The sequence below is a fragment of the Schistocerca cancellata genome, chromosome 7 (assembly GCF_023864275.1).
Source record: "Schistocerca cancellata isolate TAMUIC-IGC-003103 chromosome 7, iqSchCanc2.1, whole genome shotgun sequence".
In the NCBI taxonomy this organism is placed as follows: domain Eukaryota; kingdom Metazoa; phylum Arthropoda; class Insecta; order Orthoptera; family Acrididae; genus Schistocerca; species Schistocerca cancellata.
Window position 1 is genome coordinate 422,233,841 of NC_064632.1, and position 25,432 is coordinate 422,259,272.

A 25,432-nucleotide genomic window follows, 5' to 3' on the forward strand; every position below is an offset into this window, starting at 1 on the left:
GATAATGTATGTGTATCTGAAGGAACAGACGCTGTTACTGACCATTACAGCTATGGTGCTCTTGATTTGGTCTTGAGTCCGAAGACTGGTTTGATGCAGCTCTCCGTGCTAATCTATCCTGAGCAAGCCTCTTCATCTCCAAATACCTACTGCGACTTACATCCAATCTGAATCTGCTTATTGAATTCATCTCTTGGTCTCCCTCCACGATTTTTACCCCCCACACTTCCAAACAATACTACAGGGTGGCCCAAAAGTCCGGAAACACCCTCATAAAATTCAAATGGAGTAGCCAACAAGGAAACAGACTCCCTACACACGAGGAACGGGAATGGGGAAACTTTATAGGCTATGCCACCAACATGGCGGCCATCTTGAAAGCTGCCATCTTGGATTCAACTCCAAAATTTCATATGGGAATATGGTCATGTGACATATCAAACAGATAGAGAATTTCACCAGAAAAACAATGCCGTTGTTATTTTAGACGTAGCTTTATTCATTCTCCGGTTATAGCCAGTTACATGTGGCAGCGGTGGGACGCTCGGCAGCATGTGTGTTATGTGCCGAAGAGGCATTACGCCGATGTTACACAGTCCCGAGAGATCACCAACAGTCATAGGAATGGCTGGATATGTTGTCCATTATGTTGGATTGTTAATTCTATCCTCCGAACCCAGTCCTGATGAACTTTGACCAACACATCTGGCTGAATTTGACCACACGCATCAACAATGCGCTGCTTTAGATGATGCAAATCCCGTATTTTCACAGGATAAACCATTGCTTTGACATGACCCCAAAGATGAAAATCCAAAGGAGTCAAATCTGGTGAACGTGGAGGCCACTCCCTAGGACCAATCCACTTTTGAGGGAACTGCACATCCAGGTATGCTCACACATTGTTCCCATAATGTGGTGGGGCTCCATCATGATGGAAGAATTCCGGAAATGTCCCATCCTCCCTTAACAACGAGGGAAACACTTCTTCATCCAATAACCTCAGATAACCATTGATTAAAACGTTAGCATGAGTAAATGATACCTAACAGTAAAACACATGTAACATATCAGGCATGGGATAGTCACTTTGCACAGTTTCAGACTCCATTTTATGACTTCTCAGTACGTAATACTCACGCTCCCGAGCATCCCACTGCTGCCGCAAGTAATTGGCTATAACCCGAGAATGAATAAAGCTATGTTTAAAATAACAACGGAATTGTTTTTCTGGTGAAATTCTCTATCTGTTTGATATGTCACATGAGCACATTCCCATTTGATATTTTGGAGTTGAATCCAAGATGGCGGCTTTCAAGATGGCCGCCATGTTGGTGGCATAGCCTATAAAGTTTCCCCCTTCCCTTTCCTCATGTGTAGGGACTCGTATTTCCTTGTTTGCTACTCCATTTGGATTTTATCAGGGTGTTTCCGGACTTTTGGACCACCCTGTACATTCGTGGTACCTTGATGTCTCAGAATGTGCCCCATAAACCGATCCCGTCTTCTGGTCAGGTTGTGCCAAAAATTTCTTTTCAAATCACTTCTGTTCAGTACCTCCTCATTAGATACGTGATCTACCCATCTAACCTTCACCATTATTCCGTAACATCACATTTTTAAAGCTTCTATTCTCTTCTTGTCTCAACTGTTTATCGTCCGCGTTTCGCTTTCATCCATGGCTTTACACCAGACAAATACCTCCAGGAAAGACTATCTAACAGTTTAATTTATATTTGATGTCAACAAATTTCTCTTCTTCAGAAACGTCGTTGCCAGTCTATATTTTATATCCTCTCTACTTCGACCATCATCAGGTATTTTTCTGCCCAAACAGCAAACTCATATACTGCTTTAAGTGCTTCATTACCTAATCTAATTCTCTAAATATCACCTGATTTAATTCGACTACAATCCATTATCCTTGTCTTGCTTTTATTGAATTTCATCTTATATCCTCCTTTCAAAACTCTGCCCATTCCTTTTAACTGCTCTTCCAAGCCCTTTGCTGTCTGGCAGAATTACAATGTCACCGGCGAACCTCAGAGTTTTTATTTCTTCCCCATGGGTTTTACTACCTACTTCGAATTTTTCTTTTGTTTCCTTTACTGCTTGCTCAATATACAGATTGAAATAACATCGGGGAGAGGCTACAACCCTGTCTCACTCCCTTCCCAGCCACTGCTTCCCTTTCATGTCCCGCGACTCTTTTAACTGCCATCTGGTTTCTGTACAAATTGTAAATAGCCTTTCGCTCCCTGTATTTTACCCCTGCCACCTTCAGAATTTGAAAGCGAGTATTCCAGTCAACATTGTCAAAAGCTTTCTCTAAGTCTACAAATACTACAAACGTAGGTTTGCCTTTCCTTAATCTATCTTCTAAGATAAGTTGTAGGGTCAGTACTGCCTCACGTGTTCCAACATTTCTACGGAATCCAAACTGATCTTCCCCGAAGTAGGCTTCTACCAGTTTCTCCATTCGTCTGTAAAGAATTCGTGTTAGTATTTTGCACCCGTGGCTTATTAAACTGATAGTTCGGTAATTTTCACATCTGTCAACACCTGCTTTCTTTGGGATTGGAATTAGTATATTCTTCTTGAAGTCTGAGAGTGCATCTTGTTCACCAGATGGTAGAGTTTTGTCAGGACTGGCTCTCCCAAGGCTGTCAGTAGTTCTAATGGAATGTTGTCTACTCCCGGGGCGTTGTTTCGAGTCAGGTCTTTCAGTGCTCTGTCAAGCTCGTCACGCAGCATCATATCTCCCATTTCATCTTCATCTACATCCTCTTCCATTTCCATAATATTGTCCTCAAGTACATCGCCCTTGTATAGACCCTCTATATACTCCTTCCACCTTTCTGCTTTCCCTTCTTTGCTTAGAACTGGGTTTCTATCTGAGCTCTTGATATTCATACAAGCGGTTCTCTTTTCTCCAAAGGTCTCTTTAATTTTCCTGTAGGCAGTATCTATCTTACCCCTAGTGAGATAAGCCTCTACATCTTTACATTTGTCCTCTAGCCATCCCTGCTTAGCCATTTTGCTCTTCCTGTTGATCTCATTTTTGAGACGTTTGTATTCGTTTTTGCCTGCTTCATTTATTTCATTTTTATATTTTCTCTTTTCATCAATCAAATTCAATATTTTTTATGTTACCCAAGGATTTCTACTAGCCCTCGTCTTTTTACCTACTTGATCGTTTGCTGCCTTCACTATTTCATCCCTCAAAGCTCCCCATTCATCTCCTACTGTATTTCTTTCCCCTATTCCTGTCAATTGTTCCCCAATGCTCTCCCTGAAACTCTGTACAACCTCTGGTTTAGTTAGTTTATCCTGGTCCCATCTCCTTAAATTCCCACCTTTTTGCAGTTTCTTCAGTTTTAATCTACAGTTCATAACAAATAGCTTTCTCTAAGTCTACGAATACTATAAACGTAGTTTGTCTTTCCTTAACCTATCCTCTAAAGTACGTCATACAATCAGTATCGCTTTGCTTGTTCCTACATTTCTCCGAAATCCAAACTGATCTTCCCCGAGGTAAGCGCCTACCAGTTTTGCCATTCCTCTATAAAGAATTCGTGTTATTACTTTGCATCCATGACGTATTAAACTGATAGTTCGGTAATTTTCACACCTGTCAGCACATCAGCATATGCTTTCTTTGGAACAGTAATTATTACAGTCTCATTGAAGTTAGCGGGTATTTCACCTGTCTCATACATCTTGCACGCCAGGTGGAATGTTTTGTCATGGCTGGCTGTCCCAAGGTGATCAGTGGTTCTCACGAAATGTCGTCTACACCCGGGGTCTTATTTCGATTTAGGTCTTTCAGTGATCTGTCAATTTCATCTCACCCTCCTACGTCTTCTTCCCTTCCTACAATATTGCTTTCAATTTCATCTCCCTTGTACAGACCCTCTGTATATTCCTTCCACCTTTCAGCTTTCCCTTCTTTGGTTAGGGCTGGTTATCTATCTGAGCTCTTTGATGATGACACAGCTGCTTCTCCTTTCCCCAAAGGCCTCTTTAATTTTCCTGTAGGCGGCATATACTGTATTTTCTCCTAGTGAAATATGCTTCTAAATCCTTACGTTTGTCCTCTAGCTATCCATGCTTAGCCATTTTGCTCTTCATTTTTTAGACGTTTGTATCCCCTTTCACTTTCTTCATTTGCTGCATTATACCTGCGGTAAACATTACGAAACAGACTCGCATTCTCCTACTATGCATTGACGTGCATGCGTGTTTGGAGGACATTGAATAGTGAAGATACAGACGCTATATATACACAGACATTGTAATCATCAATGACGTATATGTGCCTCGATGGCTCAAATGACGATGTAATACTTGCCTCCCTGTGCGGGAATCACTAATTGTGCTAGCATAAGGGTTGTGACTACATGACATATGGAAGTTTGGATCTGTCCTCGAGAAGTGATCGTATAGCCGAAGAGGTTAAGAGGACCGCTCGCTATAAGCGGGCAATCCGGTTTCGAGTCCCAGTATCTGTCGCAAGCAGCTGACGTGAACATGTAGTCGCAGAATGCGAATCTATTTCGTAAGAAGTCATTGGGGAAAAATTGGAGTTACTTTTGCTTCTGATGACATACTGGGTTGTTTTAGCTAGCAAGTCTTCTGATCAATTGCATACCTGTTCCGATATTCCGTAACCACTTATTTTAATCAGTAAGTGACGGTGCAGAACTGTATCGAAGGCTCCCCTCTAGGACTTCTAGGTCTCGTGAACGAATAAGGGAAGCACAATTGTACCTGACAGATGCTTGCATAGTTCGCGCTAATTTCTAGGGAGGTGGTGCTTGGTCATCAAAATGTCGTCATACGCGAGCATAAATACCATCGGCGATTATACGAGAAACTGACGGCAGGGTAAAATGTCTGTGGTTCAGCTAAAATGACGTGCTCATATTCTAATAGACTGGAATGAATTGAGCCCTTTTCCAATAACGTGCGATGCTCAGTAGTTTTAGCGTCCTGCGTTTGACTGTTTCTAGTAGTTGAGCCTCTTATTTCACAGATTAGAGACAAAATCAGGTTCAGTGATATTCTCTACATCGTACGTCTTCAGTTGTTTTTCAGTGCAACTCCACTTAATTTTGTACCTGTCATTTCCAAATCCGTGCGACTGTTGAATTAGAAATTGTGTTATGCTCCTCGGAAAAGCTCATTCAATATAACAGCTTTAATTTTATCATCACCACAATCAAGGAAACTTTGGACAGATGTCCTTGATTCACTGACTGATTTTACGTAGAAACAAAACTTTTTTAGAGTAGTTAAAAAAGGAGAATCTAAGCGTATGAGCTATGGTGCTATAGAAGAATGTTGAAATTTAGGTGGACTGATAAGGTAATGAATGAGGAGGTTCTCTGCAGAATCAGCGAGGAAAGGCACATACGGAAAATAATGACAAGAAGAAGATATGTTAAGACATCGGGGAATAACTTACATGGTACTAGAAGGAGCTGTAGAGGGTAAAAACTGTAGAAGAAACCAGAGATTGCATTACATCTAGCAAATAATTGGGGACGCAGGTTGCAAGTGCTACTGTGAGATGCTGAGGTTGGCACAGGAAAGGAAACCAGTCAGGAACGAGGTGTCATACTGCTAGGCGCAATGGGCTTACGTCCGGGAGGACGGGCAGCTCCAACCCCTGTCTTGAGTCTTGCCATCCAGATTTGGTTTTTCCCTTTTTTTTTTTTTTTTTGAGTCATCAGCCTTCTGAATAGCTTGATACGGCCAGCCACGAATTCCTCACTTGCTGGATTATTCCAATCTCTGTTTTCCTCTACAGATTTTACTCTTTACAGCTCCTTTTATTACCATGGAAGCTATTCCGTGGTGTCTTAACAGATGTCCTACTATCCTGTCCCTTCTACTTGTCAGTGTTTTCCATATACTCCTTTCCTCGCTGACTCTCCAGAGAATCTAATTTTCAGCGCTCTTCTGAAGCATCACATTTCAAATGCTTCGATTCTCTTCTTTTCCGGTTTTCGCGCAGTCCATGTTTCACTGCTAAACAATGGTGTGCGCCAAACATACAGTCTCAGAAACTTCTTCATCAAATTAAGACCTATGTTTGATACCAGTAGACTTCTACTGCCCACGAATACCCTTTTTGCCAGTGCTAGTATGCTTTTTATGTCCTCCTTGCTCCGTCCATCATGCGTTATTTTATTGCCTAGGTAACAGAATTCCGTAACTTCATCTACTTCATGATCACCAATCCTCATGTTTAGTTTCTCGCTCTTCTCACTTTTGCTACTTCTCTTTATTTTCGTCTTTCTTCGATTTACTCTCAATCCATATTCTGCACTCATTAAACTCTTCATTCCATTCAACTGATCCTGTAATTCTTCTGCAGTTTCACTGAGGATAGCAATGTCATCGGCAAAGCTTTCCACTGACACCCTTTTACCTTGTATTTTAATTTTACTTTTGAACCTTTCTTTCATTTCCGTCATTGCTTCATTGATGTATGTATTTACCATTAGGGGCAAAAGATTACGTTCCTGTCTTACACCCTTTTTAATCCGAGCACTTCATTCCTCGTCTTCCACTCTTATTGATTCCTCTTGTCTCCTGTACATATTAGCCGTCTTTCCCTCAGAATTTCGAACATCTTGCACCATTTTACATTATCGAATGGTTCTTCCAGGTCGACAAATATTATGAACGTGTCTCGATTTTTCTTCAGTCTTGCTTCCACTGTCGACCACAACATCAGAGTTGCCTCTCTAGTGCCCTTACCTTTCCTAAAGCCAAACTGACCGTCGTCTAGCAGATCTTCAATTTCTTTTACCACTCTTCTCTGTATTATTCTTGTCAGCAGCTTGGAAGCATAAGCTTTTAAGTTCATTGTGCGATAGTTCTCGCACTCCTGTGTCCTTGACACCTTCGGAATTGTGAGAACGATATTTTTTTCGAAAGCCTGATAGTACGTCGCTAGTCTCATAGATTCTACACACCAACTTCAATACCCTTTTTGTTACCGCTTCTTCCGATGAGTTTAGAAACTGTGCTGGAACGTTATCTATCTCATCTCCCTTGTTTGATCTCAAGTCTTCTGAAGCTCTTTTAAATTCTGACTGTAATACTGGTTCCCCCATGTCTTCCATATCGACTCCAAGTTCTTTTTCTATTACGTCCTCAGACAAGACTTTCCCCCCGTAGAAGTCTTCGATGCACTCTTTCCATCTATCTGCTCTCACCTCTGCATTTAATAGGGAAATTCCTATTGCCTCTTAATGTTACCAGCCTTGTTTTTAATTTCACCGAAGGTGATGTTGACTTTTCTATGTGCTGAATCAGTTCTTCCGCAGTTTTCCTAAATCGCTTAAGGCGAATGCCGGGACAGCACCTTTGAAACTGAATCGACCCATTTTGACTACCTGTACCTCCAAGGATCCGAGCTTGATTTCTGTCTCTAACGACCTCGCCATCTTTCCTGCTTCTGATCGTTATGGGAAACGATAAATACATATTATAATATGATGTTAAAAAGGCTGAGAAAACTATCTCTCGATCTGCTCGAAAAGAATATATGTTTTTTAAAAGAGACTAAGCAATTATAATCACAGATAAACCAAAAGATGCTGATTTGGTCCTCAGTCTGTCTCCAGATATTTCGCAGCACGTTAGAGTTCTATAACATATTATTGCTGCAGATAAAGACGATCAAACTCCTCTACAGCGGTCGTGCAAACAAGAGAATGACTAATTTGCCAATCGTTGATCAGGAAAGACGAACATTATCTCAAGCATGTGTGAAAGGGAATGCTTCCGGAAGTTCGCTATCCAAGAACTTTTCGCCAGTTACTCAGCAACGGCGGTGGAGATCATGGAAACACTTTGTTGAGTGATGTATTACCTTAACAGTAGACACGGAATAGAAATGCAGTTCTGTTATAAAATATTCATTCGTTTTTTATCTGTTACGGCAGTACGGCGAGCATTCAGAAGGATTTCAGGAAAAGAATTTGGGGCACAGAAAATCCTCATGATACTGTTGCCATGAATGTGATTCGCTAAAGTTTAACGTTTTCTGTGCATTATCATAGAGAAAGCTGTATGGGACGTTTGTCTTCCGTGAGAAAACTGTGATAAGTACCTTTTACCTTGACATGCTGTAGTTGTGGCTGTGGTTGTTTCAACAGCTGATTGCCGGTTCTGAAAATTTCATTTTCCAACAAGACGGTGTACACCCTCACAGGACATCTATGTTTGTCGCTATCTAGGCGACAAACGCCCGCATCGCTGGAGTGGGCATAGTGGTGATGATACTGTGACTCTCTTCCATTGGTCCACAGATCCCCTACACTAATGTCGTGACTTTTTCCTTTGTGGGTACATTACGACCCGTCATGTGAATGTTGCAGTTCTCCTTATGTCTGTGCTTGCAAAGTTAACTTTGTAGTTTAGTTTTCACCCATTCATGTTTCAGCACTTTTTGTGCTATCTTCGGTGCGTTTATTTGTTTATTTTCCTTAGAATTGTTATATGTTAACCAATAAAGAATCTTTCGGTCTAAAATATTTCTATTTGAAAAACGAGCGGATTATTGTCAAATATTTTTTATATTGGTTTTACACAGTACAAAGTTGAAACATGTATCATTGAACTGAGGCATCCTATGTTGTTTATTTATGATATGTCTCAAGTTTCTAGTTTCATAGTACGTTCGGAAATAAAGTAGATGTATATATTTGTTTACTGCTTCACATGAAGCTACTGGATGTTTATGCTAGTAACTTTGGGTCTACTACGCAATCTACGGCTTGTCACCTGCACATAGCAAAATGCTATTTTATTTTCCTGCTTATTATGCATTTCCGACCGGCAATCACTAAGTCTCGTGTTGTTTATCGTGTTGTGTACGTTTTCGATGTTGTGATATTTTTACTTTTTTGTGTCGAAATAACACGGTTATTTCTTTCGCTTTTGTCGTTACACATTCATTTTTGTTTGAGATGTAACGCGCGGATTTGAAGTTTTGTTGATGTTTGTGGTGTTTATTCGCGTGTGTGTAGGGGGGAGAGTTCCAAGATAGGGAGAAAGAGCGACAGAGAGCTGTGGTTAGGCATGTAGAGTGCATGAAAATATATCAAACACAGCAACAATAATTTCATTATACATGATTCCATGTATATACAGAAGAGGTCATCAAAATCACAGACAGAAATCAGAAATCTCCAACTACAAGGAAACATATGCGCGACAATCATACAAGGAATATCAGCAGTACTCAACTCAACACTGAGCAACACTACTTCACATTCAACAACAAATTTTACTCTCAACAAGAAGGGCTACCTATGGGATCCCAAACACTGGCCTCCCAGCTGACATTTTCATCAATTAGATGGAAAACCAAATATTTGACAAAATAGTAAAACCAAAGCAGTACAAAATGAAATACTGGTGCAGATACGTAGACGATATAATTTGCTTAATATATGAACCGCAATCTCGTATAAAATAATTTTATGAGGGCATAGACACCATCGACCCACAAATACAGTTCACCACTGAAACGCTAACAGATAAAAAGCTCAGTTTCTTAGATCTCACCAAACAAAAGAGAAAGAACAAACATGAGTTCATAATTTATAGGAAACCTACAAACACGAGCACGACCATTCATAACCAATCCAGTCACACTATAACTCATAAAGAAGCCAGCTTCAGATATACACTACATAGACTGAACAAAACACACATGGACAAATGTTAATTATACAGAAGAACTGAACGCAATAAAACAAATTGCACAGGAGAGTGGGTATGATACGGAAACTATAGATAAAAAACAACAGAATACAAAAACAGGCAACACATACGCAATCATGAGACACACACAGACACAACAGAATTCACAATAAACCAGCAGACAGTAAGCAACAAGTGGCACATAATGACTTACAACAAACACGCACACACACACATGCGTATGAACTAAACACCACAAACCTCAACAACACTTCAAATCCGCGCGCCACATCCCAAACAAATTTGCCTCGAGACAAATGAACATTACACAGCCACAACACCTAATGGCGGAGAAAACTCTGTGCTTGGCGGAGAAATCGTATAAGATGAATGTGTAGCGACAAAACCGAAAGAAATAACTGTGTTACCTCGACACAAAAAAATAAAAACGGCACAGCATCAAAAACGGTAAATAACGCGCTAAACAATATAATACTTAGTGATCCTCGATCGGAAATGCATAGTAAACAGAAAAATAAAATAACGTTTTGCTGTTTGCAGATGACAAGTTGTAGATTGCGCAGTTGACCTAGGGCTAGTAGCATAAATATCCAGCAGCTCCATGTGAGGTATGTAAACAAACGCAATCCACCTTATTTCCGAATGTACTACAAAACTAGAAACTTCAGACATATCGTAAATAAACAACATATAATGCCTCAGCTCATTGATACATGTCTCAAATTTGTTCTGTGTACACATCAATGTAAAAAATATTTCACAATAATGGCTCATTTTAGAAATACAAATACTTTGTACGAAAAGACTCTTTAAAGGTTAACATGTAACAATTTTGCGGAAGGAAAATAAAATCGCCACTGTGTTCCTCAAACCACTCTATCACACTCCTGGGGCATTATCTTGTTGAAAAATCCCTCTGCCGCGGGGAAATATGATCGTCATGAAGGGGAGAACGTCGTGTGCAACCAGTGTACGATACTCCTTGGTGATCACTGTGCCTTGTACGAGCTCCATTGGGCCCATGGATGCCCACGTGAATGTTCCCCAGAGCGGTAAAGGAGCCGCCGCTAGGTTGCCTCCGTCCCGCAGTACACGTGACAAGGAGTTGTGCGTCCAGAAACACCACAATTAACGTCTGGTGTTTGCTCCGCCAAAGTTCGCCGCATAATTTTTAACAGTCTGCCCAGCCTATGGCGTCCGACATCTGTAATGAGGGTTGGTCGCCCAACTCCACGACGTCTGGACGTAGTGTCACCTTGGTTTCGACACGTACTGTAGACATTCACCACAGCACTCCTCGAACATCCAACCAGTCGCGCAGTTTCCGAAATGCTTGTGCCGAGCCGATGGGTCATCACAATCTGCCCTCGGTCGAACTCAAACTCAGATAAATCGCGCGCCTTTCCCATTCACGTAGCCCCGTTCCCCGTTTCCCCGTTCACGTGTCTGATTGGCAGTCATTCCTCGGCAGGTTACGCTGCTATCGCTTGGACGAGTTTATATTGATAGTAGGTCGGTGGTCATAATGTTCTGGCTGATCAATGAATGATTTTACTGTTATCCAAACACAGAAAAGGAATTGTAAATAGAAAAATGTAATTTCAAATAGGAAAATGAAATTGTAAACAGAAAAATGCAAGAGCTACAGTAAATGAAAATTTCCGTCGCACGAAGACACATAAGGTTACAACCACACGGTGTACCTTGAATCGTTCAGTTTATTGTCGACTATCTAAACAGCGCGGTTTGAATTGTAAAGTTGCTCCAGTGCCACAATAGAGGTGGACACGACAGCATGTCTCACTCTCCGCTGCTATTGTAAGCTGTAAAGTTGGAGACGATTTCCGGCCCATCCCTCTCCACGCGAGAATGGCAGTCTCGGACATTTCGTAAGTATTTATTCTAAATTATGATTAATCACGAGTATTTTACTAACCATTTCATGACGTTGGTGAAATCGTTTGTTAAGTTCTTCAGTTTAAATTAAAAAGACTTTTTATCAAAACTAGACATGATTGGCTTAATGGGATTGCAGCGATCGTTCATTAAATAAAGATATGGCATTTCAGGCTAGCTGCCCATCTTCAGATCTGTTAGACAAAGTTAAAAATATAATTAACAAGAGAGATACAGTTAGTGAGAGAAATATCTTAGTTTACAAAAAGAAATTTTGGAACGTATTATGTATTGTATGTTGGCATTTAATACGTTCCAAAATTTCTATTTGTAAACCAAGATAATTCTATCACTAACTGTTAATTATATTTTTAACTTTGTCTAACAGATCTGAAGATGGGCAGCTAGCCTGAAACCGGTCACTGAAAATAAAAAATAGCGATCAAAGACTGAAATGCCATCTTTTTATTTAAAAAGACATTTGATTTACATCGACACTGCACAGAGCTAAATTCTCACTGGGCGAGAAATGAGCCGTAACACTGAGGTAAGAAAAGAATGTATTCATTTATTTCGGAATATGGAATACACTGTTTGAAATTCTGAAGCTAGAAAGGATGAAAAACAAGGATTGAACGGTTATCTACAACTTGTATAGAAAACAGACTGTAATTATAAGAGTCAAAGGACATTATAGCGAAGCAGTAGTTGAGAAGGGAGTGAAATGGAGTTGTAGCCTTTCACTGATGTCACACAATCTGTACACTGAGCAAGCAGTAAATGACACCAAGAAGAAATTTGGAAAGAGAATTAAAGGTCAGGGAAAATACACTACTGGCCATTAGAATTGCTACACCACGAAGATGACGTGCTACAGACGCGAAATTTAACCGACAGGAAGAAGATGCTGTGATATGCAAAATGATTAGCTTTTCAGAGCATTCACACAAGGTTGGAGCCGGTGGCGACACCTACAACGTGCTGACATGAGGAAAGTTTCCAACCGATTTCTCATACACAAACAGCAGTTGACCGGTGTTGCCTGGTGAAACATTGCGATGCCTCGTGTAAGGAGGAGAAATGCGTTCCATCACGTTTCCGACTTTGATAAACGTCGGATTGTAGCCTAGCGACATTGCGGTTTATCGTATCGCGACATTGCTGCTCGTGTTGGTCGAGATCCAATGACTGTCAGCAGAATATGGAATCGGTGGGTTCAGGAGGGTAATACGGAAGGCCATGCTGGATCCCAACGGCCACGTATCACTAGCAGTCGAGATGACAGGCATCTTATTCGCATGGCTGTAACGGATCGGGCAGCCACGTCTCGATCCCTGAGTCAATAGATGGGGGCGTTAGCAGGACAACAGCCATCTGTACGAACAGTTCGACAACGTTTGCAGCAGCATGGACTATCAGCTCGGAGACCACGGCAGCGGTTACCCTTGACGCTGCATCACAGACAGGAGCGCCTGCGACGGTGTACTCAACGACGAACCTGGGTGCACGAATGGCAAAACGTCACTTTTTCGGATGGATCTAGGTTCTGTTTACACTATCATGATGGTTGCATCCGTGTTTGGCGACATCGCGATGAACGCACATTGGAACCGTGTATTCGTCATCGCCATACTGGCGTATCACCCGGCGTGATGGTATGGGGTGCCAATAGTTACACGTTTCGGTCACCTTTTGTTCGCATTGACGGCACTTTGAACAGTGGACGTTACATTTCAGATGTGTTACGACCCGTGGCTCTACCCTTCATTCGATCCCTGCGAAACCCTACATTTCAGCAGGATAATGCACGACCGCAAGTTGCAGGTCCTGTACGGGCCTTTCTGGATACAGAAAATGTTCGACTGCTGCCCTGGCCAGCACATTCTCCATATCTCTCAGCAATTGAAAACGTCTGGTCAATGGCGGCCGAGCAACTGGCTCGTCACAATACGCCAGTCACTACTCTTGATGAACTGTGGTATCGTGTTGAAGCTGCATGGGCAGCTGTACCTGTACACGCCATCCAAGCTCCGTTTGACTGAATGCCCAGGCGTATCAAGGCCGTTATTACGGCCAGAGGTGGTTGTTCTGGGTACTGATTTCTCAGGATCTATGCACCCAAATTGCGTGAAAATGTAATCACATGTCAGTTCTAGTATAATATATTTGTCCAATGAATACCCGTTTATCATCTGCATTTCTTCTTGGTGTAGCAATTTTAATGGCCAGTAGTGTAATTGAAAAGTTGGGCGTTTTCTGATGATATTGTAATTCTGTCAGAGACGGGGAATTAATAGTGTCTTGAAAAGAGGTAATAAGATGAAATCGAATAAATCAGGCGATGCTGGGAGAATTATACTAGCAACTGAGAGAATAAAAGAAGTAGATCTGTTTTGTTATTTAGGCAGCAAAATAAGTGACGACGGCGGACGTAGAGATGGCTAAAAATTTAGGTTGAAATATCAAGTAAAGCAAATCTGTGAAAGATAAATTAACATCAAAGAATAATTTAGAAGCTACAAAGTCTTTCCTGAAGGTATTTGTCTGGCATGTAGCCTTTTACGGGTATCAAACGTACACAGTACGGTATAAACAAGAAGAGGGAGTGTTAAACGGTAGATCGGTTAAGTGATAACGAGGTACTGAGTCGAATTGAGTGGAAGGAAGGGGAGGAGGGCGGGTGAAACATATTTCACAACTTGTCTAAAAAAAGGGATCGGTTAATAGGGCACATTCTGAGGCATAAAGCAGTAGTCAGTTTGGTAACAGAGAGAAGTATGGAGTGAAAATAAGTTGTAGGAGGCCAAAGCTTGAATACAGTAAGCAAGTTCAGATGAATGCACGCTGTAGTAGTTACATAGAGTTGAAGGGGCTCGCACAGGATAAACTAAGTAAGGAAAGAAGACTAGGGTTAACGTCCCGAAGACATGAAGGTCATTAGAAATGGGGAGAATAGGCTACTGTGGAGAGCTGCATCAAAGTAGGCTTCGAATAAAGTAGAGATTGGGCTGAGGTGATGTTGCACCCTTATTCGGATAGTTCCGAAGGCGTGCTAAAAAGTAATGCCTCTGAATTTTTTATTCTGTTCTCAATACCGGCTGAGGTATTACTGTCATGGATATTACTCTGTTGGCTGCCCTCCCCCCCCCCCCCCCCCACCCTCCATTGATGCAAGTTGCAACCTTTTGTCGCTAGAGGGCTCCGAGTTGTAGCGTGTAACGTGGCGGTGTGTTACGTAATTACGTCGGTGCATGAGGAACAGCTTGCTGCAATCGAGTTTCGAATTTGAAGAGTTCGTCCACACGCGAAGGATCCTCTCCTTCAGCTTGACAATACCAGATAACACAAGTCCTGCGACATCTGCAACAATACTGCGCCTTGGGTTCACTGTCATCGATCGTCCTCCATACTGTTCCGACTTTCTCCCATCTGATTCTCATCTGTTACCAAAACTTAAAGAACACCTTCGATGACTTCACTTTGATAGCGATGAAGCGGTGCAAGCAGAGGTTAGGTTGTGGCTCCTTCAACAAAGTCAAACATTGTACAGTGACGGTATCAACATATAAGTCTCGTGTTAGGAGAAATGTGTTCAACGCCAGGATGATTATATTGAGAAATAAATATGTAGACATGAAAATTAAAGATGCATAATGTTAATAAAGTTTGTTTCATATGAGAAGCTTTAAGAGTTTTCAAATAAAAAATTCGGAAGCATTACTTTTCAGCAGGCCCTCGTATGTCAGCGCATGGCGTACTTAATGAAGTAGTTGTAGTTAAGCCTATTGTACATTCGTTACTGACTTCCGAGTATCCCCGAGACTCGAAGTATCGTTTCGATACTGCCTGAAAGGTTTCGTTGTTCAAAATCGTTCAAATGGCTCTGAGCTGCCTGAGGCAGGATTCGAACCTGCGACCGTAGCGGTCGCGTGGTTCCAGATTGTAGCGCCTAGAACCGCTCGGCCACTCCGGCCGGCTTTCGTTGTTGGCATGTTTTCTTACAGCAAGTAGTTCGTGCTCGACTCTGATCAAGTCGGTAGTTTTCGCATTCCTCCAACTTGCTACCCTCGAGCGGACTCGGTAAAACGGTAAAACAGAAAAGTTTCGTTACTCACTTGTCTTCCTTCTCCCAGTTTCGTGCTAAGCTGCTGACTCGGTAGTCCTCGTATTCTCTCAGTTTCTTATTTTCAGCAGAGCAAGCCGGTAGTGAGATTACCGAAAACATTTTGTCACTCGTCATGTTTTTTTCCCACATACAATTCGTGTCTGATTCAGGCCGAGTCGGCAATATTCGCAGTCCTCCAGTTCCTTTTTACGCGCTACAATTTCCGTCGTACGCCAAATCACAGATTTTTAGAAAGCGTTAAATGAGGGTTTTCACACGCTACAGCAAGTGTTGGGGACACAGCAGCTACCGTCCGGTGACCGCACAATCGCGCCTTGGCACTACAGATATCGGCCGCCGTTCGGCAGACTGCCGAGTTCGCCTGTAGTGCAACAGCACCACTTGTAGCGTGAGGCAGGTCTTAGATCTTCGAACAATGTGGCAAATGCAGACGGCGATCATTTGCCGAGAAACACGCAGTGCTACTACTTGCGTTCATAAGCGTTTGCATAAATTTACCAAGAGGGACAAGATTCTAAAATTGTCATTTTTGATACAAGGACCTCGTTTCCCCAGTACGACACATTATTGTGTAGTCGTTCCAATTGGATTCAGAATTCGTAACTCTATAGCGCATCATGCGCTGTGTTGCACCTCAAGGACTATAGAGTTTGAGAGGGTCTCAACACTCAGACAATACATCTTCTAGTCCTTGAAATTTCACATTTTTTTCGTTCTCTCCGTGGCAAATGGAAAAACACTGCTGCGCAGTGGCAAGAGAGGAGGCCGGGGCATGTGCTGACGGAATTTACGAGGTGCATTCAAGTTCTAAGGCCTCCGATTTTTTTCTAATTAACTACTCATCCGAAATCGATGAAACTGGGGTTGCTTCTCGACGTAATCGCCCTGCAGACGTACACAATTTTCACAACGCTGACGCCATGATTCCATGGCAACGGCGAAAGCTTCTTTAGTAGTCTGTTTTGACCACTGGAAAATCGCTGCGGCAATAGCAACACGACTGGTGAATGTGCGGCCACGGAGAGTGTCTTTCATTGTTGGAAAAAGCCAAAAGTCACTAGGAGTCAGGTCAGGTGAGTAGGGAGCATGAGGAATCACTTCAAAGTTGTTATCACGAAGAAACTGTTGCTCGATGTGCGGGTGCATTGTCTTGGTGAAACAGCACACGCGCAGCTCTTTCCGGACGTTTTTGTTGCAGTGCAGAAAGGAATTTGTTCTTCAAAACATTTTCGTAGGATGCACCTGTTACCGTAGTGCCCTTTGGAACGCAATGGGTAAGGATTACGCCCTCGCTGTCCCAGAACATGGACACCATCATTTTTTCAGCACTGGCGGTTACCCGAAATTTTTTTGATGGCAGTGAATCTGTGTGCTTCCATTGAGCTGACTGGCGCTTTGTTTCTGGATTGAAAAATGGCATCCACGTCTCATCCATTGTCACAAAAGACGAAAGGAAAGTCCCATTCATGCTGTCGTTGTGCGTGAACATTGCTTGGCAACATGCCACACGGGCAGCCATGTTGTCGTCCATCAGCATTCGTGGCACCCACCTGGATGACACTTTTCGCATTTTCAGGTCGTCATGCACGATTGTGTGCACAGAACCCACAGAAATGTCAACTCTGGAGGCGATCTGTTCAACAGACATTCGGCGATCCCCCAAAACAATTCTCTCCACTTTCTCGAACATGTCGTCAGACCGGCTTGTGCGAGCCCGAGGTTGTTTCGGTTTGTTGTCACACGATGTGCTGCCTTCATTAAACTGTCACACCCACAAACGCACTTTCGACACATCCATAACTCCATCACCACATGTCTCCTTCAACTGTCGATGAATTTCAATTGGTTTCACACCACGCAAATTCAGAAAACGAATGATTGCACGCTGTTCAAGTAAGGAAAACGTCGCCATTTTAAGTATTTAAAACAGTTCTCATTCTCGCCGCTGGCGGTAAAATTCCATCTGCCGTATGGTGCTTCCATCTCTGGGACGTATTGACAATGAACGCAGCCTCATTTTAAAACAATGCGCATGTTTCTATCTCTTTCCAGTCCGGAGAAAAAAAATCGGAGGCCTTAGAACTTGAATGCACCTCGTAGAGATTGATTTCAGGCCGTGACAGCGAACGTTGACAGAGGACCTAGCGGTTGCTTCCAAAATAATGCTCGCCACTTTTCTCAAGATGTTGTCTCTACTGCAGATGTTTCCTTACAAGTCCATACAGTGGGTTCCAAAACATAAGATGTGATTCAGAGTAATACTCAAATATTTTGAGGTGCTGAATTCCTGATCATCTCCACTTAATATAATGTTTTCTTTCAGTATCTCTGTTCCTTAAGTAGAAAGCGCTTACTTGAGGCTCTCCTACAATGATCGTGAGATGGTTCATATTATAATACTCTCCCAACCTTTCAGGTGAGTTGTTTATTCTGTCTTCAGTTTCATGATAGGTCCTTCCTTGGGCCGTCATGGCTGTGCTATCCTCACACGTATGTCTCCTCGCATCTGGAAGATCTGTTTCATCGTTCGCATAGATACAGAGAATCAGGAACAATACACTGCCTTGAGCTAATCTGTTCTCCTATTTTCTACAGCGGCTCTTCCTACCTTTCAGTGTTACAACGAATCTTCTGCTCTAGACTTGCCCCCCTTCTAACAGCCGTGTACCGCAAGTCTCTAGAGGAACGGAAGGTTCCAAATGATTGGAAAAGAACACAGGTAGTCCCAGTCTTCAAGAAGGGTCGTCGAGCAGATGCGCAAAACTATAGACCTATATCTCTGACGTCGATCTGTTGTAGAATTTTAGAACATGTTTTTTGCTCGAGTATCATGTCGTTTTTGGAAACCCAGAATCTACTATGTAGGAATCAACATGGATTCCGGAAACAGCGATCGTGTGAGACCCAACTCGCTTTATTTGTTCATGAGACCCAGAAAATATTAGATACAGGCTCCCAGGTAGATGCTATTTTCCTTGACTTCCGGAAGGCGTTCGATACAGTTCCGCACTATCGCCTGATAAACAAAGTAAGAGCCTACGGAATATCAGACCAGCTGTGTGGCTGGATTGAAGAGTTTTTAGCAAACAGAACACAGCATGTTGTTATCAATGGAGAGACGTCTACAGACGTTAAAGTAACCTCTGGCGTGCCACAGGGGAGTGTTATGGGACCATTGCTTTTCACAATATATATAAATGACCTAGTAGATAGTGTCGGAAGTTCCATGCGGCTTTTCGCGGATAATGCTGTAATATACAGAGAAGATGCAGCATTAGAAAATTGTAGCGAAATGCAGGATGATCTGCAGCGGATAGGCACTTGGTGCAGGGAGTGGCAACTGACCCTTAACATAGACAAATGTAATGTATTGCGAATACATAGAAAGAAGGATCCTTTATTGTATGATTATATGATAGCAGAACAAAAACTGGTAGCAGTTATTTCTGTAAAATATCTGGGAGTATGCGTGCGGAGCGATTTGAAGTGGAATGATCATATAAAATCAATTGTTGGTAAGGCGGGTACCAGGTTGAGATTCATTGGGAGAGTCCTTAGAAAATGTAGTCCATCAACAAAGGAGGTGGCTTACAAAACACACGTTCGCCCTATACTTGAGTATTGCGCATCAGTGTGGGATCCGTACCAGATCGGGTTGACGGAGGAGATAGAGAAGATCCAAAGAAGAGCGGCGCGTTTCATCACAGGGTTATTTGGTAACCGTGATAGCGTTAAGGAGATGCTTAACAAACTCAAGTGGCAGACTCTGCAAGAGAGGCGCTCTGCATCGCGGTGTAGCTTGCTCGCCAGGTTTCGAGAGGGTGCGTTTCTGGATGAGGTATCGAATATATTGCTTCCCCCTACTTATACCTCCCGAGGAGATCACGAATGTAGAATTAGAGAGATTAGAGCGCGCACGGAGGCTTTCAGACAGTCGTTCTTCCCGCAAACCATACGCGACTGGAACAGGAAAGGGAGGTAATGACAGTGGCACGTAAAGTGCCCTCCGCCACACACCGTTGGGTGGCTTGCGGAGTATAAATGTAGATGTAGATGTACATGTAGACCATATCTCTGATTATGTCTATCAGCCCGAATAGGTTTTGGATAAGCTTTGGGTTATCATGGCGAACAATGGTAAGGTGAGGTGTTGGTTACGAAGTTAAGATGTTGACCTATCACAAACAAAAAATATACTTCTAGAGTATACTTCTTACAAAATCAAGTGAGAACTGTTGCGACGGGTAAAATCGTAGCGACTGAAAAATATGTTGTCTTTTTTCATATGAAACGTAATGTATTTATTAAAAAACTAACTCTACAGACAGATTTCACATTCTCTCATCTACATAACAAAAAATTATTGCAACAATGAAATCAAATGATACTAGTATGCATATTGTGCAATCTGAAAGCCCTCCCGTACGTCAGACCTTCCTGGCTGTATGGGAAAAAGGTGACTTCAAAAAAATGGTTGAAATGGCTCTGAGCACTATGTGACTTAACATCTGAGGTCATCAGTACCCTAGAACTTAGAACTACTTAAACCTAACTAACATCCTCACACACATCCACGCCCGAGGCAGGATTCGAACCTGCGACCGTAGCAGTCGCGCGGTTCCGGATTGAAGCGCCTAGAACCACTCGGCCACCGCGGCCGACTAAAGGTGACTTCATACAAAACTGATTGCCAAATATCTGCAACCTTTTATATTGCAAAAACGTCGTGTTTTATTGAATTACTACATTATTTGGAACCCACTTTCATAATTCCTGCGCGATGTTTCCTGAATACTGGTTTACTTGATGCTCTGTTTATGTTGCTCAAGGAAAAGTTAAAAAACGAGTTGATATATGATTCGCACAAAACATCGATGGCAGATTGCTAGACTGTAACCTCTACCCAGCAATTACACCACACTACATTCTAGAACACGACTGGGAATTACGTTCAGCACTTCTAGGTTGCTTTGAATCTAATTAGCTGTTTACTTTCAAATACTTGAAACACGAAATAACGACACTTACCGCGGAATGGGAGATTACTGACAGAATATTTGTCTGTGTGACACACACTGCAGCTAATATAAACGCAACAATATGTTTGGCAGTATGTAAACATATACTCTAAGACAAAAAAGGACGCACCGTGAAGGCATTATCCGAATGGGACGGAAATCGGTAGATATGATATACATGTACAAACAAACAAATGACTACCATTTAATAAAAACTGGATGATTTATTCAAGAGAAAGATCTTCACAAATGGAGCAAATCAATAATGCGTTGATCCACCTCTGGCCCTTATGCAAGCAGTTATTCGGCTTGGCATTGAGTGATGCAGTTGTTGAATGTCTTCTTGACGGATATCGTGCCAAGTTCTGTCCAGTTGGCGTATTAGAACGTCAAAATCTCTAGCTGGTTGAAGAGCCCTTCCCACAGTGCTCCAAACGTTCTCAATGGGGAGAGATCCGGCAACCTTGCTGGCTAAGGTAGGATTTGGCAAGCCCTAAGACAAGCAGCAGAAATTCTCGCCGCGTGCGGGCAGGAACTATCTTGTTTACATGTAAGCTCAGGATGGCGTCCCATGAAGGGCAACCAAACGAGACGTAGAGTATCGTCGACGTACCGTTGTGCCGTAAGGGGTCCTGCTTTGAAAATAAATGACATTCCAGACCGTCGCTCCGAGTGGTAAGGCGATATGGCGGGCGACTGTCATGCTGGTACCGCTCCGCTGTCTTGGACGTTTCCAGACATGTCTTCACAGGTCATCGGGGCTCAGTTCAAAGCAGGACTCATCACTGAAAACAATTCTACTGCAGTCAATGAGATTCCAGGCCGAAGACTTTCTGGAGATGCCATGGACAGCAGTGGAATACCAACTTGACTGTCGCTCGCCATACGGCCCGACGATCAAGTGTAACGGCCTGGGATGCCATTACTTTTCATAACAAACCACTTTGGTTGTCATCTGCGGCACCATCACAGCACAGCGGTAGGTCGACGATATTCTACGCACCGTTTCGCTGCCCTTCATGGCAAACCATCCTGAGCTTACACGTCAGCAAGATAATGCACACCTGCACACGGCGGAAGTTTCTACTCCTTTCTTCGTGCTTACCAAACCATAACTTGGCTGGAAGGTCGCCGGACCTATCACATCTACCGACTTCGTTCCATTCGGACAATTCCTTCGTGTTGAGGGTTTATTTTATTTTATTCTTTAGAGTATAATCCGCTTGTTGCTCACGCACTACATTCAGTAGTCCGTGCTGGGCATGAAATAATAACAGGTAAAATCAAGATGGTCAAAACTATGGAGCAACATTTACAAGGAACCATTCTGCCCACAAACAAAACTAATACCTCAGGAACAGTTGAGGGCTACACACGAGATCTTGAAACTTAAATCAGACGTTCTAACTCGCTGGAGTAGCACAATGGAGATGATGGAAAGGGTAGATAATCTGGGAAAACCGTTAGACGCGGCACTCCATTTATTATGCAATTCTGTACAATATCTGTCAGTAGAAAACTAGTAGCTCCTACTAGAAATAATCAAAGTTCTGGATCCATTTAAAGAACTGGCAGCTGAGCGATTGTCTCATAGCGATGTCGCTGAACCGTAAGTTTTAGGTGGTACGAGCAGTGTGTGATAAATGCTAGCAAGTTTACGTAGCACATTGAATAGCGATTTGTCAAAACATTGGTTTCATAAATTAAACATCAAAGTCAATGACAATTCAAAAATTGCTTGCGCCGTCCAGCGTTGTCAGAAGGAACTCTTTTGGACCCGAGATTCAAAAGACGGGTATTTTTGTTGATTCGTCCTACAAATACCGCAGAAGTTATTTAACCGATGAGTTAGATCTACCTGTAGATCTACCTAAACAGCAAACAGAGGAAAAAGTATCCAAAAATTTGAAGAAATTTCAGTTTGGAACTATCTTGCACGCCCGGGTTCGATTCCCGGCGGGGTCAGGGATTTTCTCTGCCTCGTGATGGCTGGGTGTTGTGTGCTGTCCTTAGGTTAGTTAGGTTTAAGTAGTTCTAAGTTCTAGGGGACTGATGACCATAGATGCTAAGTCCCATAGTGCTCAGAGCCATTTGAACTATCTTGATATGACAATGACCTTAACTTTTGCAGCTTCAGCTATTACCGCAAGTGCCTACAGTCACGATGGCTTTTCGTCACTAGAAGAGAAAAATCTGTTCGGAGAAGAGAACGCATTCAAATGGCGGCATGTACGAGAAGGTTACATCTATAACTTGATAGGTTATCAAAATAGTGTTTGTGTGTAATGGCTACATAAGTAATGGTGTTCAGTAATGAAAGTGATGAGTAACGAATAGATTGTCACTGCTATGTGTCTCGACAACGAAAACATACAGTATAAAACGCAGACCTTACTTTTACAACCCATTTGATAGCTAAATAATGGTTTTGTGCATACTTGTTATCATGACATTATGAAAGTGGTAACGATCCAGTGAAATGGGCGGTAGAGTAACCGAAATGGCTGCCATTATTCGGGAAGTTTGCATTTTTTTACGTATAGGTGTATAAAAGAGTAGCAGTAATTTGCGAAAGCTCTTTAGTATATCTTCTCTTTCGATTTTTGTTGCTAGGCATATCGTTCTAGGTTTCAGTTCTTAATAAACTGAAAGAAAAAGAAATTATCTCCATTATGCATCGCTTTCAAGCCTTCTTGCTTCTGCAAAGTTGCCATACTTTTTTTTCATAAAATGCTCCTGAAATATTGATATTCATGCGTAAGCTTCCTTTTCTCATTTCCCCTACATTTAACTATTTGTTTTTGTATTTGCACCAGTAAAATCACTGTCTTTGGAGTTTCTACAACACGAAACTGTTGCTGCAATAATTTCTGGGTAATGATGTTGCATCGCACTTGATGTACAGTCTTCAGTATTTGCCTAGACGCATTTCGGGTACCATCCAGGTTTCAGTCAGATCTCACAAATGATTTACTTGTAATCTACTGGAACTGCTTAACTTGTTCACTGTCACTTGGTGCCAGTTATATTCAAAAGCATAACAAAGACTTGAGAGCGCCATTGAAGTGATATCCATACCTACAACACCTGAGGAAATAAAGAACTTCATTACCCATTATTAAAGCTGTCAGTGACTTAGAAAGGAGTTCAATATGCAGCAACAAAAATTTTTGATCACTCGCCCTATAACATAGAATGTTTAACTCATAACAGAGCAAGTTTTAAATCTAACCTAAAATCATTTCTCCTGGACAAATCCTTCTATTCCATGGACAAATTTCTATTTACAATTGGGTAGCCTGCAAAAAAATTAGTTTTTAACTATAGTGGCATGAGTAGGACTAAAAAATGACTTCATTAATGTTAATACTGATCATGCATCATGTTCCCCTGTAAACCGACTCGTTCCACATCACTTCGATAAAACAGCAGCTCAAATGATCTATGGAACACGTAAATAACTAGGAAAAGACACGCTAGATAACAGCTTAGCGAAGAATATATTTTCTGCCTGTAGTCTCTATATGAGGAAGGTAATCGCATAAATAAACATTAACTATGCCTTTAAGCTAAATAATATCTCCATTGACCTCTAGATACCGGAAACTGCTGTGCTCCCTGTATTTCTCCAGACCGCTCTATCTCACACGTTGCTGCTGCATTATTAAGGACACAATTTGTTTCATTTTTCCTTGGGAGACAGAGGGAAGGTTTGCAGTAGGTCTGAGGAAAAGTCAATAACTTCTATAACAAGATGCATTTAAAAGTTTAGCTTGTTGCAGGATAAATACTCGTTGTTTTTTTTTCGAATATTCCGTGTTTTTGGATTAATGGCTAGTGATATGACACTGAAGACAATATTATAGAAACGGGGAAAGTAATAAAAGAAGGTAAGACAGACGATGTAATACTGTAAGAGAATTTGAAAGAACTCTGAAAGCTTTAGGTCGAAACAAGTTCCCTGGAGTAGACGAGTTTACCTTAAAATTATTGCGATCCTTCGAAGAGCTAGGCAGTACAAAACTATCGACCTTGTATGTAAGACATATAACACATGCGAAGTACCCTCAGACTTCAACAATAACGTAATAATTCCTACACTAAAGAAGTTAACAGTTTGAATATTATCAAACCATCAGTTTATAAGGCATGGTTGCAAATACTGACACGAATTATTTACAGCAGAAAGGAGTAATTGATGGAAACCGACTTCTAATTTTTACAACTTGTACATAAACCAGACTGCAGTTTAAGAATCGAAGGACATGACAGGGTAGCAGAAGTTGAGAAGAGAGTGAGACGGGGTTGTAGCCGGCCCCCGATGTCACAGAATCTGCACAATGAACAATCAATAAAGGAAAAAAGAAGACGTTTGTGAACGGAGTTAACGTCAAGGGGAAGAAATAAAATGCTTGTGATTTGCCAACGACACTGCAATTCTGTCAGAGACGGCAAAGGGCTTGGAAAATTAGATGAAAGGAATTGATAGTGACTTGAAAAGAAGCTATAAGATGAATATCAACGAAAGTAAAACAAAGGTAATAGAATGTATTCGAATTAAGTCGGTTGATGTTGACAGAATTAGAGTAGGAAATTAGACACTAAAAGTAGTCAATGACTTTGCTATTTTGGTAGCAAAATAATA